At 44.5% G+C, this 6000-nt stretch overlaps 5 non-coding genes across 5 annotated transcripts; all 5 read right to left on the bottom strand.

Annotated features, from left to right (window-relative positions):
* Positions 1 to 326: 326 nt before the first annotated feature.
* LOC138656301 (U2 spliceosomal RNA) lies at positions 327 to 519 on the bottom strand. Its single transcript, XR_011316882.1, has one exon. It is a non-coding gene; the product is annotated as a U2 spliceosomal RNA (small nuclear RNA).
* Positions 520 to 1488: 969 nt separating this feature from the next.
* On the bottom strand, positions 1489 to 1681 carry LOC138656300 (U2 spliceosomal RNA). The gene has a single exon (XR_011316881.1). It is a non-coding gene; the product is annotated as a U2 spliceosomal RNA (small nuclear RNA).
* A 969-nt stretch (positions 1682 to 2650) lies between these two features.
* LOC138656298 (U2 spliceosomal RNA) lies at positions 2651 to 2843 on the bottom strand. Its single transcript, XR_011316880.1, has one exon. It is a non-coding gene; the product is annotated as a U2 spliceosomal RNA (small nuclear RNA).
* A 969-nt stretch (positions 2844 to 3812) lies between these two features.
* LOC138656297 (U2 spliceosomal RNA) lies at positions 3813 to 4005 on the bottom strand. The gene has a single exon (XR_011316879.1). It is a non-coding gene; the product is annotated as a U2 spliceosomal RNA (small nuclear RNA).
* A 969-nt stretch (positions 4006 to 4974) lies between these two features.
* LOC138656296 (U2 spliceosomal RNA) lies at positions 4975 to 5167 on the bottom strand. Its single transcript, XR_011316878.1, has one exon. It is a non-coding gene; the product is annotated as a U2 spliceosomal RNA (small nuclear RNA).
* Between the last annotated feature and the right edge of the window lie 833 nt (positions 5168 to 6000).

Here is a 6000-nt window from a genome sequence, read left to right as displayed (position 1 = left end):
ACCTGTGGCAGCAACCAGGAAAGACTGAAAATTGATTGCCTGATTGATTGATTGATTGCCTATTGAATGCAATGCAATGCTTGACATACATACATACATACATACATACATACATACATACATACATACATACAGAGGTGAAAGCAAGGCACACAAAATGTTGCAATTAGGCAAGTGAAATCGAGCAGCATGCTACATTTGGCAGCCAGCGGCATGTGAAATGTGCTTCCTTAACAACCCTGAAATAAATTCCCATCTAGGGTTCCAAGACAACTTACTGTGCTGATTAATTTCCATTCAATCTGTTTTTAGAAACCGGATCAGAGAAGGAGTGCACTGTTCCCGGAGAGACTGCAATAGCGGGTCAATGCGTGGAGTGGACAGAGCAAGCTCCATTTCCAGCTCCCTGTTCCAAAAAGCCATTTAATATATGGTCCCCACATGGGGGACGTATCAGATATTAAACTGATAAGAACAGATACTACACTTGATCTTAGCCATAGGAGGCCGAGAAGCGATGGCCTGAAATGGTTGGCCATTTCAGACGCACCCAGGCCTACAACCGACACCCATTGTGGAGACCTAGCCAAAGATTGCCGCAAGGAAGACATTTTCAGAAACTCTGGATGCATTCTCAATGACAGTTCGGGTGTGCTTGGGTTTTGGTCGGTTGTTTGGCTGTGTGTGTCTGTGTGTGCTCGTTGAAGCTGCGCCCAACGCGTTTTGAATCTGCATAACTCTGCCCACTTTGACACACCCACCATCCCCATTGTGACTGCAGGTGAAGGTTCCGTGCTAAGATTCTATCGACTGCAGGCAGCGCACCTGGTTGGTCAAAAGCATTAGAATACTCCTCACACAGGTGTATCTACAAGACACAAGACTAGCAGATTCGAGATCAGCACAGACACCAGTTTTCCTTTTTTTCAAATACCTATCATACACCGCATTTCAAAGTCGGTGGTCCACAAGAGGTAAACAATGTCTTCCAAAAGAATTCATGATCGGTGGTCACAAATGTGGTATGTATGGCAGAACTACTCATTGGATGCTTCAATTTAAATACCAAGTGCTGACAGCAGGCAGGGGCCTAATTCTGTAGATGGCACAGTATATTTGCTACACTGTAAGAAAGGCCTAATTCAGGCCTACATCTTAACACACCTGTGGCAGCAACCAGGAAAGACTGAAAATTGATTGCCTGATTGATTGATTGATTGCCTATTGAATGCAATGCAATGCTTGACATACATACATACATACATACATACATACATACATACATACATACATACAGAGGTGAAAGCAAGGCACACAAAATGTTGCAATTAGGCAAGTGAAATCGAGCAGCATGCTACATTTGGCAGCCAGCGGCATGTGAAATGTGCTTCCTTAACAACCCTGAAATAAATTCCCATCTAGGGTTCCAAGACAACTTACTGTGCTGATTAATTTCCATTCAATCTGTTTTTAGAAACCGGATCAGAGAAGGAGTGCACTGTTCCCGGAGAGACTGCAATAGCGGGTCAATGCGTGGAGTGGACAGAGCAAGCTCCATTTCCAGCTCCCTGTTCCAAAAAGCCATTTAATATATGGTCCCCACATGGGGGACGTATCAGATATTAAACTGATAAGAACAGATACTACACTTGATCTTAGCCATAGGAGGCCGAGAAGCGATGGCCTGAAATGGTTGGCCATTTCAGACGCACCCAGGCCTACAACCGACACCCATTGTGGAGACCTAGCCAAAGATTGCCGCAAGGAAGACATTTTCAGAAACTCTGGATGCATTCTCAATGACAGTTCGGGTGTGCTTGGGTTTTGGTCGGTTGTTTGGCTGTGTGTGTCTGTGTGTGCTCGTTGAAGCTGCGCCCAACGCGTTTTGAATCTGCATAACTCTGCCCACTTTGACACACCCACCATCCCCATTGTGACTGCAGGTGAAGGTTCCGTGCTAAGATTCTATCGACTGCAGGCAGCGCACCTGGTTGGTCAAAAGCATTAGAATACTCCTCACACAGGTGTATCTACAAGACACAAGACTAGCAGATTCGAGATCAGCACAGACACCAGTTTTCCTTTTTTTCAAATACCTATCATACACCGCATTTCAAAGTCGGTGGTCCACAAGAGGTAAACAATGTCTTCCAAAAGAATTCATGATCGGTGGTCACAAATGTGGTATGTATGGCAGAACTACTCATTGGATGCTTCAATTTAAATACCAAGTGCTGACAGCAGGCAGGGGCCTAATTCTGTAGATGGCACAGTATATTTGCTACACTGTAAGAAAGGCCTAATTCAGGCCTACATCTTAACACACCTGTGGCAGCAACCAGGAAAGACTGAAAATTGATTGCCTGATTGATTGATTGATTGCCTATTGAATGCAATGCAATGCTTGACATACATACATACATACATACATACATACATACATACATACATACATACAGAGGTGAAAGCAAGGCACACAAAATGTTGCAATTAGGCAAGTGAAATCGAGCAGCATGCTACATTTGGCAGCCAGCGGCATGTGAAATGTGCTTCCTTAACAACCCTGAAATAAATTCCCATCTAGGGTTCCAAGACAACTTACTGTGCTGATTAATTTCCATTCAATCTGTTTTTAGAAACCGGATCAGAGAAGGAGTGCACTGTTCCCGGAGAGACTGCAATAGCGGGTCAATGCGTGGAGTGGACAGAGCAAGCTCCATTTCCAGCTCCCTGTTCCAAAAAGCCATTTAATATATGGTCCCCACATGGGGGACGTATCAGATATTAAACTGATAAGAACAGATACTACACTTGATCTTAGCCATAGGAGGCCGAGAAGCGATGGCCTGAAATGGTTGGCCATTTCAGACGCACCCAGGCCTACAACCGACACCCATTGTGGAGACCTAGCCAAAGATTGCCGCAAGGAAGACATTTTCAGAAACTCTGGATGCATTCTCAATGACAGTTCGGGTGTGCTTGGGTTTTGGTCGGTTGTTTGGCTGTGTGTGTCTGTGTGTGCTCGTTGAAGCTGCGCCCAACGCGTTTTGAATCTGCATAACTCTGCCCACTTTGACACACCCACCATCCCCATTGTGACTGCAGGTGAAGGTTCCGTGCTAAGATTCTATCGACTGCAGGCAGCGCACCTGGTTGGTCAAAAGCATTAGAATACTCCTCACACAGGTGTATCTACAAGACACAAGACTAGCAGATTCGAGATCAGCACAGACACCAGTTTTCCTTTTTTTCAAATACCTATCATACACCGCATTTCAAAGTCGGTGGTCCACAAGAGGTAAACAATGTCTTCCAAAAGAATTCATGATCGGTGGTCACAAATGTGGTATGTATGGCAGAACTACTCATTGGATGCTTCAATTTAAATACCAAGTGCTGACAGCAGGCAGGGGCCTAATTCTGTAGATGGCACAGTATATTTGCTACACTGTAAGAAAGGCCTAATTCAGGCCTACATCTTAACACACCTGTGGCAGCAACCAGGAAAGACTGAAAATTGATTGCCTGATTGATTGATTGATTGCCTATTGAATGCAATGCAATGCTTGACATACATACATACATACATACATACATACATACATACATACATACATACAGAGGTGAAAGCAAGGCACACAAAATGTTGCAATTAGGCAAGTGAAATCGAGCAGCATGCTACATTTGGCAGCCAGCGGCATGTGAAATGTGCTTCCTTAACAACCCTGAAATAAATTCCCATCTAGGGTTCCAAGACAACTTACTGTGCTGATTAATTTCCATTCAATCTGTTTTTAGAAACCGGATCAGAGAAGGAGTGCACTGTTCCCGGAGAGACTGCAATAGCGGGTCAATGCGTGGAGTGGACAGAGCAAGCTCCATTTCCAGCTCCCTGTTCCAAAAAGCCATTTAATATATGGTCCCCACATGGGGGACGTATCAGATATTAAACTGATAAGAACAGATACTACACTTGATCTTAGCCATAGGAGGCCGAGAAGCGATGGCCTGAAATGGTTGGCCATTTCAGACGCACCCAGGCCTACAACCGACACCCATTGTGGAGACCTAGCCAAAGATTGCCGCAAGGAAGACATTTTCAGAAACTCTGGATGCATTCTCAATGACAGTTCGGGTGTGCTTGGGTTTTGGTCGGTTGTTTGGCTGTGTGTGTCTGTGTGTGCTCGTTGAAGCTGCGCCCAACGCGTTTTGAATCTGCATAACTCTGCCCACTTTGACACACCCACCATCCCCATTGTGACTGCAGGTGAAGGTTCCGTGCTAAGATTCTATCGACTGCAGGCAGCGCACCTGGTTGGTCAAAAGCATTAGAATACTCCTCACACAGGTGTATCTACAAGACACAAGACTAGCAGATTCGAGATCAGCACAGACACCAGTTTTCCTTTTTTTCAAATACCTATCATACACCGCATTTCAAAGTCGGTGGTCCACAAGAGGTAAACAATGTCTTCCAAAAGAATTCATGATCGGTGGTCACAAATGTGGTATGTATGGCAGAACTACTCATTGGATGCTTCAATTTAAATACCAAGTGCTGACAGCAGGCAGGGGCCTAATTCTGTAGATGGCACAGTATATTTGCTACACTGTAAGAAAGGCCTAATTCAGGCCTACATCTTAACACACCTGTGGCAGCAACCAGGAAAGACTGAAAATTGATTGCCTGATTGATTGATTGATTGCCTATTGAATGCAATGCAATGCTTGACATACATACATACATACATACATACATACATACATACATACATACATACAGAGGTGAAAGCAAGGCACACAAAATGTTGCAATTAGGCAAGTGAAATCGAGCAGCATGCTACATTTGGCAGCCAGCGGCATGTGAAATGTGCTTCCTTAACAACCCTGAAATAAATTCCCATCTAGGGTTCCAAGACAACTTACTGTGCTGATTAATTTCCATTCAATCTGTTTTTAGAAACCGGATCAGAGAAGGAGTGCACTGTTCCCGGAGAGACTGCAATAGCGGGTCAATGCGTGGAGTGGACAGAGCAAGCTCCATTTCCAGCTCCCTGTTCCAAAAAGCCATTTAATATATGGTCCCCACATGGGGGACGTATCAGATATTAAACTGATAAGAACAGATACTACACTTGATCTTAGCCATAGGAGGCCGAGAAGCGATGGCCTGAAATGGTTGGCCATTTCAGACGCACCCAGGCCTACAACCGACACCCATTGTGGAGACCTAGCCAAAGATTGCCGCAAGGAAGACATTTTCAGAAACTCTGGATGCATTCTCAATGACAGTTCGGGTGTGCTTGGGTTTTGGTCGGTTGTTTGGCTGTGTGTGTCTGTGTGTGCTCGTTGAAGCTGCGCCCAACGCGTTTTGAATCTGCATAACTCTGCCCACTTTGACACACCCACCATCCCCATTGTGACTGCAGGTGAAGGTTCCGTGCTAAGATTCTATCGACTGCAGGCAGCGCACCTGGTTGGTCAAAAGCATTAGAATACTCCTCACACAGGTGTATCTACAAGACACAAGACTAGCAGATTCGAGATCAGCACAGACACCAGTTTTCCTTTTTTTCAAATACCTATCATACACCGCATTTCAAAGTCGGTGGTCCACAAGAGGTAAACAATGTCTTCCAAAAGAATTCATGATCGGTGGTCACAAATGTGGTATGTATGGCAGAACTACTCATTGGATGCTTCAATTTAAATACCAAGTGCTGACAGCAGGCAGGGGCCTAATTCTGTAGATGGCACAGTATATTTGCTACACTGTAAGAAAGGCCTAATTCAGGCCTACATCTTAACACACCTGTGGCAGCAACCAGGAAAGACTGAAAATTGATTGCCTGATTGATTGATTGATTGCCTATTGAATGCAATGCAATGCTTGACATACATACATACATACATACATACATACATACATACATACATACATACAGAGGTGAAAGCAAGGCACACAAAATGTTGCAATTAGGCAAGTGAAATCGAGCAGCA

Source organism: Ranitomeya imitator, unplaced genomic scaffold (assembly GCF_032444005.1).
Source record: "Ranitomeya imitator isolate aRanImi1 unplaced genomic scaffold, aRanImi1.pri SCAFFOLD_1542, whole genome shotgun sequence".
Taxonomy (NCBI): domain Eukaryota; kingdom Metazoa; phylum Chordata; class Amphibia; order Anura; family Dendrobatidae; genus Ranitomeya; species Ranitomeya imitator.
The sequence above is the reverse complement of the archived record's forward strand: the minus strand, read 5'-3'. Positions and strand labels throughout refer to the sequence as shown.